Here is an 11,978-nt window from a genome sequence, read left to right on the forward strand (position 1 = left end):
ATATATATATCTCACTCTCACTCTCTTTCTCTCTTTCTCTCTCTCACACACTCTATCTGCCTCTCTTTCTATCTGTCTCTCTCTCTGTCTCTCTCTCTGTCTCTCTCTCTGTCTGTCTCTCTCTCTCTCTCTCTCTCTCTCTCTCTCTCTTTCTCTGTCTCTCACAATGTCCCACAAAACTTACTAGAAGATGCTAGAACTATGGATAGGGCTATAGCTCAGGCCATGAACAGTAGGAGTCGATTAGGTGAAAGTGAAAGTAAGAATCAGAATAGCTTTCTTCTTCTTCCAAGTCTAGTCCAAGTAATATGCATGTACAAATCGAGTAGTCCTAGTTGGAGGAAGAGTAGCACTAAATCTATTAGTTGCAGATGTAACAAAACACAAGGTGAGAAAATGACAGTAGTATCTGTGTGTGGACTTCATACAGAGGTATAACAATAGGATCATGTACACCTATCGGGACTCGATTTCATGCTTCCACACCAAACCAACATACGTAAATTAGAATTAACTGCTCGTATGCTGTTTCTGATTTATTCAGAAAGTGCTCTGTAATACATAGAAGACGTAGTGTGAACACTCCATGCAGGAAAGTTATTTTTTGTTAGATGGTTTTATTACAGATTGGGTGCACAAAAATGTGCTTAACCCTTAGACATAACCATTTCAAAATATTGATAAAATAAAATCATTGGGACAAATGAGATGCAGTTTTCTGTTTCTGTGAAAGCATTTCTTTCTTTCTTTTGCTGCATTAAAAAAATTGTGATATCTTTCACAGTCTCTATGTGGTTAACGATTCAATATACCCCAAAACTATCGGGGTGCAACTTTTGTTGGTTAAAAAATAGCCCAGGCTCAAGTGACTTAATGAGCTTCAAGAAAGCATGGGATATGAGCCCCCCAAAAAATGTATCGAATTTTAATGACCATAATAACAGGTCTGAGGTCTAAAATGTCAAAAGTTCAAAGTATGGTGTGAATCTCTGAATAAATCGACTTTGAGCTGTCGGAGACAACTTAATCACTTTTAGGGAGTTTTCAAGGATTTCCACCTCGCTGGTAAAATACACATTCCCCTACTTTGCAATTGGTAGGACGACAAACTCAGAATGTATTTAGTAGGCTTTCATGATCTGGAGGTTACGATGTTCGTCTCTCTTTCCTTTTTCAAAACCTGACAATGACGGAACATTTTCTTGTATAAAATCCTCTCCCTTCAGCTCCTTTCTTGCTTTCTAGCCATGGTCTGTCGTTCTCTTTCGTTTCCACTTTCTGCCCTCACTCCCCATCCCCCTTTGCGTCTCCCTATTGGCTCCTGACTCTCTCTCTCTTTCTCTCTCTCTCTCTCTCTCTCTCTCTCTCTCTCTCTCTCTCTCTCTCTCTCTCTCTGCCCCCTTTCTACTGCTACTCCTTGGCTTCCTCTTAGACCTACAGCCTCACACCTGATCTTAGGTAAGATCTAACACCAAGCCTTCTGGGATAAGGGCGAAACATCTCGGAGGCTCTGTGTGCAAGTTCTGCCTGTTAAAGATCCCGTAGTGGATAAATATCGATAAGAATAGGCTTCGGTCTCCACCAGGGCAAAATTCAAAATTAATTTCTACTAAACTGAAAATGTTTTATCTCTCCAGCACGTTCATATGACCTAATGCAATGCGAGCACCGTAAAACATTTACCAAAATGAAACAAAATAAGTATTTAATATACATGCACGTATATAATCGTATACTTCGCTGGACTGCCCATATCGTAAGAATGCTTGATTTCAAAATTCCGAGGTCAGTATCATATAGTGGCTTCGAAAAGAAATTTGAAATGTAATCACCCAATCATCGTGTTATAGTCTAGTACTACCCGCTCATGCAGCAGACCACTTTAAAGCTAATTAGATTCGGCATCAGCATCTGACCTAACAATATTTTATCCATGTTAAGAAACGCCTGAGATAATAACAATATGGTCACTCAAAACTGACCTTAAAAACACAGGCTTTGCAAAATTGCGCGAAATCAGGGAAACGTAAAAGTGTTTTCGTTCGTATATCGAGGTGCATCAACATTGGTGGTGAGGAATTGTTATTGAATATGAAATGAAAAAAGAATCTTGTTGTTTCTGCTATGAACAACATTTTCTGGTAATATTTTCGAACAGATTGAAAAACAGAGCAGTTACAAATACCATGCAAAACTTGGACTTAACAGTTACACGTGTTCTTTAGTTTGAACTTTGATTTGGTTTAAGAACTATTGTTTTGGTGTTGAGCACCAAACGTTTTTTACATATAAGACTGTGTTAGTTAGATTTTGGATTTAATAGTGTAAAGCGCATAGAGCCTGCTGTTGAGCGGGGATATGCGCTATACAAATGCTATTTATTATTATTATTATTATTATTATTATATTATTATTATTATTATCTGTCAGTGAGGAACAGACGCCACAAAACTGCAATGGGTTCGGTGGTCAGGGGTAGAATGAACAAAAACTTCCCTCGTGAGAATCACTGGATGGCTTGATTTAGTGGAGTACAACGTGCAAGTCGAGCTCAAACATCATGTCTTACGCTTATGTTTGTCAAATGGCATTTAAGCAGACATCTTCATGCGTAGCAAAGCATTTTTTTACAGGACAATTCTAGGCATTTTTTGGAAAACAAAATCAAATCAACGTTGGAGTGGTGACCAGTAAATAGCCCATATATGTTTTTTCTACAGGTATGTGAAGTTCCATGAAACAGCATCTGAAGAAAAGCGACTTTGCTCCCAATTCAGACCCTTTGTTTGCACACTCTTTAACGTTTGAGATGAAATGACATATAATTATGTCCAAAGTTTGATAGAGTCGATGCCCAGAAACACAAAAACAATGGCTCCCAAGAAAACCAAAAACATTTGTGCTAGGTGTGTAGTGTCTGTGATATGTTATGTTGTTTCTAAACTTTTTTTACCCCATCCTGTTAGATCTTTCTTGATCTTCCTCTTTATTTGAAATCAGATTCACTGGTGTGGTAAGCTCTAACCGCTATTTGTTTCTGATTCATTCTGGTTAGATGTCCGTACCATTTGACTATTTGACGCTCTATTACGGCGTTTCTTTCTGTGTAGGATGTAATCTTCCTCGGTCTTTGATTTTGCAACTTGTTTAAAGCCTTTTTCTTTAGCTGGATGGCTTCCTTCACTTGGTCATTCCACCATACAGCTGTTTTCCTTTTCTGCCCTCCTATTTTCCTGGTGTTGCACTCTTCTTTCAATGCTCTGTTCACACATGCTTTGAAGTGGTTCCATTCCTCTTCAATGTCTCCCGGTTGTTTGGGCAATTTGTGAATACATCTTTCATACGTTCATGCATCTTATCTTTGGTATCGTCATTTATATTTCTGAGATTTACGACTTATCGTCGTTTCCTGGATTCTAACCTTTTCCTGTTAGGTATGTCGATAGTCACGATGACAGGTCTGTGCTCAGTGTCTGTGATTTAATTGAGTATCTCTCTTGAGTCTCTGAGGTTACTCAGTTTCTATCTTTTGGCCAGGATGAAATCAATTTGAGATATTGTCTTTACATAATTCCATTTGCACCAAGTTTAAACTTGACTCCTTTTGTGTTGGGAGAAGGTATTTGATATGACGAGGTCACGTTCTGCTTCGCCTAAGTGACAAAATTTTCGAAAATCACAGTCTGATCCCTTTGTGCAGTACAACCTTTGATACGCCTTATGTTAAAATTCTGAGTTTGAAAGATTACTGTAAAGTGTTTCAATCTTTCAATAAATCAATCGCCTATATCACACCAGTCCCTAATTTCTATGAGATTCAACCGCCCAAGTGCCACTTTTGCAGACCGGTGGCGAATGGGCTGTTGAATCATGCAGATTCAGCGGCTTGTTGAGGTGTTCACCAGTCGCATAGGCGGAGCGACCAACACTACTGTGGCCTTTGTCAAAACAGACCCGAGGGCAACATCACAACAAAGTGCTGCCTTGCTAGCTTCGGCTCAGTTTGAACCCTATCGACAGCCAGAAGATTTTGTCAAGGCAGTTTGCGTAATCTATCACCAGGTTTGGTAGTGTAGTTGAGAAAGGGCAAGATGACGTCAAAGAATGTTAATACTGACTCGACCAAGTCGGTAAATTGAGGCAAAGCAACTGACGAATGAATTTAGTAAAAGGTCTATGATTGACAGCTAAGGACCGCTTATTTCACATTCGGAAAAAGTATTGGAAAATATTTTTAACGCGACTTTTCGCCTTTCTTAATTTACTTGAACTGTGCGCCCCTAGCTGTGTCTGTCATATACTATTCTTGAATCATTGATTAGTTTTAATCAGTGCGGGTGGATGATACTTAATTTGTCACTCGAAAAAAAAACCGCTCATAAACTTATTCGGCCCGAAAATCATCTCTTCAACAAACTTTCAACTTCAACTCTCCAGCTCTACACTTCAATTTGAAACAAATGTCATACATTCTAACTAATATTAGTATGTGAAACAATGAGTTTGTATACAACTGCCCTCACACAGTGGTTATTTATGACTGTTGCAAAGACAGTTTACATGACTTGGAGATGGGAGCTCCACGATTGTCAAATTACAAGAGAGCAGAAGAGGACGAGCAATTTTGTGATGAGTTATTCTCCGAAAAACTTGAAGAAATTACTTTCCAATTACTACAGACAGAATGCAGGCAAAATCTATCTCGACTAACACTTTCAAAGCCTCAGAGGCTTTTAAAGAGAGTACCAAAGAAATAGAAAGGGTCACCACAAAATGTTCCAGACGACGTTAGAGAGATATCCAAATAGAGCAACCTGTTGTTGTATGTACGTCGGAAGGATCAATGTGATTTAAGTAAGGTAGGAGAAAGAATCTAAGATGAATCTTGCCCAAAACCCAGTGTATGGGACCAGGTTATGTCTAGTGTGCATGGACTTGTTATTACGGCGCTGAACGCATGTGCTACACTATATCATAACAGGACCAAATTAGCTGTCAATATTTTTTTTTATTTGGTAATCAAAGATGTGAAGTGTCACGTTTGGCCAGAAGGAAAAGGACCATTGATTGCCAATGATTTCTCTTCTTTTGTCTGTAACTTCCTCAAGGAGTCTACTGACAATAAATACGTTCATTATTATACAGTACAGTGATAGCTATACTTAACAGACCACAACGCTATCTTGCCAACTGCTGTCAGAGACATTTGTACCAGATAGAGCAAAACTGTTAAACACAAATACCTTAAAAAAGAAACACAAATGGAAGTGGACAGCACACACAGTGTAATCGAAAGGTCCCTGAAATGTGGTATGGTCTATGTGCTCGTGGATAATCTTGAATGTTTTATAACAAAACAAGACAACACTAAACCCCCACCCACCCCCTATTCATGCTCGGGTTCTCGAGTTCTGGACCATTCAGACCTGGATGAAACAAAAACGACTCCGTTGTCATAAGCGTTCCTTGCTTTTGATACGCACTGAACAAAAACATCCCGTACAAATTGAATGTTAAGATGAACGGTATTTTTTACCAACTCCATGAGGCCAAAAACAGTCCTGCCCAAGAAGACCCAACCAAATAACTGAAATAATTACTCTTAACTTTATAATTACTCTTTAAAACTATTATGATTTGCTTTGACCGATTACTCAAACGCACAAGTAGCTTTGATTAACGTGATTCAAACGCCTAGACGCCGTCATACTGTCACTTAGTCGGTTGAATTTTTGATGCTCTAAACTGCCTATGTCCAGTAACTTATATAAGAAAGCTTTTTTTTTCAAAGTTGATGATAGACCATCGTCTTACTTCATAATATATCATATATCTGAATTCCAGATTCATAGGTACGAGCATAACGAAATAAAAACGTTTTTTGCTTCTCCTGAAAAATTTGTCTCTTGCACTTAGGCGGTTGAATCACGCGGCTAGCGATATACATATATACATATACATATACATATCAGCTGAACGATTTCATTTTACCTTGTTTTAACCGCAGTCAGACGATAGAGAACAAAAATAATTCGAGCTTACCTAGCAATACCTCACCATGGTGGGTTTCCAAAGAAACAATCAATACAAAATTTGAACGACCTAAGACCTGTGGCTTTAACATCAGTCCTCATGAAATGTTCAGAAAACTGGTTTTGAAAGAACTGATTAAATCAACAGAAGACATACAGGATAACATGCAATTTGCCTATCGTGCCAAGAGAGGCATGGAGGATGCCATTCTCGTGTTCTTAGATAACATCTACAAACACATAGACACACCAAGAAATTATTGCAGATTTTTCCTGATTTTTCATCCCCATTCAACACAACCCAACAGCACATAATGGTTTCAAAATGAATTGACATGAAAATAAACAAGAACATTATAGCTTGGATTCTCGAGTTCTTAACCAATCGACCTCAATATGTAAAATTAAATGGTGTAAAATCCTACCTAATATTCCCGAACACCGGTGCGCCCCAAGGCTGTGTATTCTCCCCTGTCTTGTTTACGCTCTACACCAACGACTGTACTTTTGACAACAAAAACATAAAACTAATAAAAATTTGCGGATGATTCCACTCTACAAGGCCATATAACAGCAAATGAGAATGAATACAGGGACGCTGTGAATCAATGTAGAAATTGGTGTGGTAACCACTTCCTTTTACTAAATGTAAAAAAGACAAAGAAATTAATAATAGACTTTAAAGTAAAAAAAGACCAATTGCAACAAACTATTTATTAAAGATGAAGAGGTGGAGGTGGTAAGCTCTTACAAGTATCTTGGTGTAACAATCGATAACAAATTTGACTGCCATCCCCACGCTGCTCTTGTGCATAAATAAAGTAAATCAAAGAATTTTTTTTAAGGAAATTAAGAAGTTTCCGTGTTGACAATAAGATTATGGCCCTTTTTACCATTCTTTGATTGAAAGTGTGCTATTATTTTGTATTTGCTGCTGGGGTGGGAATTGTAAGGTGATAAAGAAAAATTTGACAGAACCATTAAGAAAGCCAGCAAGATCTCTGGATATGATTTTAATAGAATGGATAAAATGTATAACACCACACGTACAAAAAAGATAAAAACCATTATAAACAACCCATCACACCCCTTTTCCACACAAATTGTAAGATCACGCAGCGACAGATATGTGCCTCCAAAAACAAAGAAAGAAAGATATAAAAGAAGTTTTTTACCATCTAGCATAAGGCTTTTGTCAGAATGAACATAGATGTGTGTTGCCCTTAGAGTATGTATCTGTATATAACTCCAAAAGTCTAGTAATTAAATTCCTGCATGTGGTTGAATGATGCATTTAATGTAAATGTACATTTTTGTCAGCTTTACTTCTCCTTTCATACTGAATTTTAATGAAAGTAATACATTTTTTTTTAATTAATTTTTTTATGTATACCTGCATGTGTTTTTACGGTCCTGTACAGGCAAGGAAAATTTCCCTCTGGGATAATAAAGTACTATCTTATCTTATCTTATCTCTTATCCTTAATTGGGGCCTACGACATATCGATGGCCATGATCAGACCTCCTAAACAACAATTTTTTAGACTTTTTCACACCATCACTTTCTACTGCTTACGGTGCACATGCCAAATGAAGGTTTGCATGAAAAAAACTGCATAAAAGTGTCTTTTATCGTAAGTAAACAAAACTCGTAAGTCCACCCCTCCCCAAACGCGGTTGTGATCAGAACCCGTAAGCGCTATCCTGCCGCTTACAAGCTTTGATTACAACAGAGCGCGGTGATTCGAGACAGGTCATCGACGCTTTGGAGTTGTCAAAGCAGCCCCTATCTACCTTTTGTGCCTAATTCACTATGTTTTCCAGTTCCGACACGTTTTGTATCAGTCACAATTGACGAATCTTCATCTTCTGTCAAATCTGCTGCACTTCTGACATCTGCTTCACCACACCCATCTGTACCCCTTCCAGTCAATTCAAAACCATATGCTTTGTCTGGTTCACCACGTTCTCAAATGTGATGGCCCTATAATATGTCACTCACCACCCATTGCCGAACGTGCATTAGTTCTGAATCTCCACTTATCAAATCCATATTATGTTCAGTCACCTCATGCTTCACTCTAGGTCGACCTTGCATCACTTTTTTGGGTCAGATTCCCCTGATCTCTCTGCTCATATGCCGGCCATTGTGGAAGCAACGTTGCATTCTTAGCCTAGTTCCCCACTGTATATATTGTCTAAACCAGATCATGAGGATAGTCTGACTTCAAAAACACAAATTAAAATAAAAGAACGTTCCAGCAGAACGGAAGCAGAACTTCTAACTACTGGATTTTTGCAAGCAAGGTCGGGCATACGTGTGACATGATGAAAAGAAACCCGTATGAGAACAGAAAGGGTCATTTGAATGCAAGAGAGCTGGGTTGAAGTGCAAAGAACTTTCCAAATGTGACAGACAGAAAGTTCTCAATTATATCTGGCCCGTGCATTTAGAAGGAAAAGCTGCATACATTAAAAGCCCAAACAGAAGAGTGTCCTGGGCATCTCTAGACTTGAATAGATGTTGAATATATTTTGGAAAAAGAACACCAGAAACTCCGTGTTTGCTAAAACATGTTCCTCAAGACAACAGCTATTGGTGATTGATGTACTATTAGGAACATTGCTGTGGATCGAGACACTTCTGTCACCAATGAAACTGCCAATACAGAGCGTTAACCAGATACTGCAGCTAGAGACAACCCTCACTACAAGAAAGCATCTGCGCAATAAAAACATTTCTTATTGGGGAAAAATATTAGTAGATTTACATAATAACTAAAATAAACAAAACAGCGTGATAACCAAACATTATTTCGTTGGTGTCTTTTTTGCTGCTTTTTTTTTTGGGGGGGGGGAGGGAACGAAAGGTGTATTTTTGCAAGATAATGATAAGACACATTTTCACATTTCGCCTACAGTAAGCCATATACATGCTAAAAGTGCGAAAAAATGGAAATCCATCTTTGGAAACTATAATTAAAGCAAAGCAATGTAGCTGATGAATAAGCTAAAAGTATCCGACACGCCTGTCGAAAAGGTACAGCGGTACAGACTTTAGTTCAGAAACCTGTAAATAGGAAAATGAAGAAGAACATAGACTTTTTCAAAGCATTAACTGTGAACCTCGTCTAAGCAAAGAAATGTTGGAAAGGTGTGTGTGGGTGTGTATATATATATATATATATATATATATATATATATATATATATATATATATATATATATATATATATATATATATATATACGTGTGTGTACATGCGTGTGCTTGTGTCTGTTGGTGCCTATTGTGTGCGTGTGTGTGCATGTATGTATGGATGTGTGTGTGTGTGTGTGTGTGTATGTGTGTTTGTGTGTGTGTGTGTGTGTGCGTGTGTGTGTGTGTGTGTGTGTGTATGTGTGTATGGGCATATGTGTGTTGGAATGATTGAAAAATAGGACAGGCAAGTGGAGAGAAACTGTTACAGATTCTATAGCCCGGAAAGAGAGAGGAGAAGCGTAGACGCAAGCCTGTTCTTTCATCAGACAACACTTCTGTCAGTAAGGACGACTTGCTAAGCTTATTCACTTTCAACTGATGGTGTTTTAAAAATTCTAACCAAAGAGGCTGTACACAGCACTAGAGCTCAGGTCAATGACATTTCACGTGTCAAACATGGGGACGGTCAATCGGTGTACTATAATAATATAATAATTTGTAAGGAGAGCACCAGTACGCAATAACAACAGTTAAGTGGAACTCCTAATAAGACAATACTGTGTAGATATAACGATGGTGCCCTCTTCATTGTGATTGGATGTACACATTGGCGTGAGAAGGAGCATAATCGCAGCTTTCACATGTAGAGTCTGAGTAGATAATGCGAGTAAACATATTTAGTTTGTTCACTTTATTCATTCAAATTCTGGCTAATTTATTTATTTTCGAAAATGCACATAACTTTGCGTGGCAGTCCTATTGGCCAGAGACTAAACAATGGTTTTTGTTTTGGGTGTTGTTGTTTTTTTGTTTTTTTTTTATCTTGATCCAGTGATAAAACGTTTTCTTCTGACCATATATTAAACTGTCCATACACGGGATAACTATAATAAATGACTTACAATAAACTAACTTATAAATTGTTGTTCATTGTCTGACAAAAATGAATACAATAAACCTAATTTTAACACCCTTTATAAGAGCCTTGTCCTGACATCACCTACAGAATACCATGACCACGCACTGCACTACATCAGTGATTTTATTATCCGCCGAAACACAAGAACAGCAAATGCAAAAACGAGATTCAGCCAAAACGCACAAACTATTTACATCCAGGCCATTATCACTACCTTTAACAAAGAAAATGTTGAAACGCTTCATCTTCCCCACATCCCTGTATGGCGCTGAAACCTGAACTTTAAGCAAGAAAAGAAGAAAACAAGATAGCTTCGTTTGAAATGTGGTGCTACCGTAGAATGGCCAGAATTAGCGGGAGAGCAAAAAGACGAACAATGAGGTGTGTCACATTTTCCACACAAGAGAAACTCTGCTTAACAAAACAAAGTGTAGAAAAATACTGTGGCCACTTAAAACAACACTAGACCATTGTGAAAGAGAGGCTTAACGGAAAAATGTGGGACAGGAGAGCCAGGGGAAGAAAAAGAATAACATGAACTGGCCTGGAAATGTCAGAATGTGCAACGGCAGCTCATAACCGTGAAGGATGGAGGGTCATTACAAGTCAGCCTCTGAGTCAGAGATGTCACTTCCAGGTAATCCAGCTATTATTCACAATGTCATCAAGAGGATCTACTGCTTAAAGTGTAAGAGATTCTTGACACCAAGCTGCCAAGCTGAGAAACACAACAACCACACACTGTTTGCACATCTTAAGGACAGGGGAGGACTAATATTCTCTGACTAGAAGGACCGGTTTGATCCGTGCAGCATGACCTCATAGCCCAGATCACAAAGCATGTCATAAGATCATGTACTAGTGGCCATGTGGTCAATGAGATTTGGGATCATTATTTATGAATACGCAGCATATTTCCAGCAAAGACAGCCAAGTCCGTCAAATGATGAAGGTTTCATGCACTGTTCTCTGCCAAATGATGTCACACTATCGTGAAAAACTGACCAGGGACAGACAAATCCATAAAGACAGGGGAACACGATGTCAGAAACTAACGAAGACAATGAGTATGAGAAGAGGGAGAGGGTTGGCAGCATGGAGTAGGAAAAACAGTTCATTTTGCAAGTATAAAATTGTCCTTTTTTATTAAAAATATCAGGAAGGCTCTCGTAGTCTAGAGGTTACGGTGTTCCCCTGTCATTCAATATGTCCCGGGTTCAAATCCGGATAGTGACAGAAAATGTTCTTCTCTTAAACAGTCTCCTTTCACATATTTTACTACTCTCTAACAATGTTCTGTCGTCTGCTTTCGTCTCCACTTTCTGCCTTCACCCCCTCACCTTCTTTGCCCCTCCTCTGGGCTCCTGCCTCATTTTGCAGCCTCTCTAGTGCTACTCCCTGGCTCCTTCTTACTGCTGTTTTTGAGCCACACCCATGATTTTCTGGTAGGAAAGATCTACACCTAGCCTTCTCGGACAAAGGCGAAACATCTCGGAGGTCCCTGTGCAAGTTGCGCACGTTTTCGAGGTCCAAAATCAATAAGAGTAGGCGTCGGCCGCCACACGAGCAAAATTCAACAATTCCTACCAAATGAAAATGTCTAATGTATCCCGCGCGATCAAATGACCATATCATGATACAGTTGCGATTGCCGTTAAACACTTACAACAAAAAAACCGCCAAAAAACAATATAAGTCACTACCCTTCCCACCATCCCCCACCACAACTCCCCACCTCGGAAAAACAAAAGTCAGACATCCTTGGGAGGAATTCTACATGCTTACTTGGATTTCACTGAAATGGAGCGGGGGGGGGGGGGCGGGGA

This window comes from Aplysia californica, unplaced genomic scaffold, assembly GCF_000002075.1.
Source record: "Aplysia californica isolate F4 #8 unplaced genomic scaffold, AplCal3.0 scaffold00257, whole genome shotgun sequence".
In the NCBI taxonomy this organism is placed as follows: Eukaryota; Metazoa; Mollusca; class Gastropoda; order Aplysiida; family Aplysiidae; genus Aplysia; species Aplysia californica.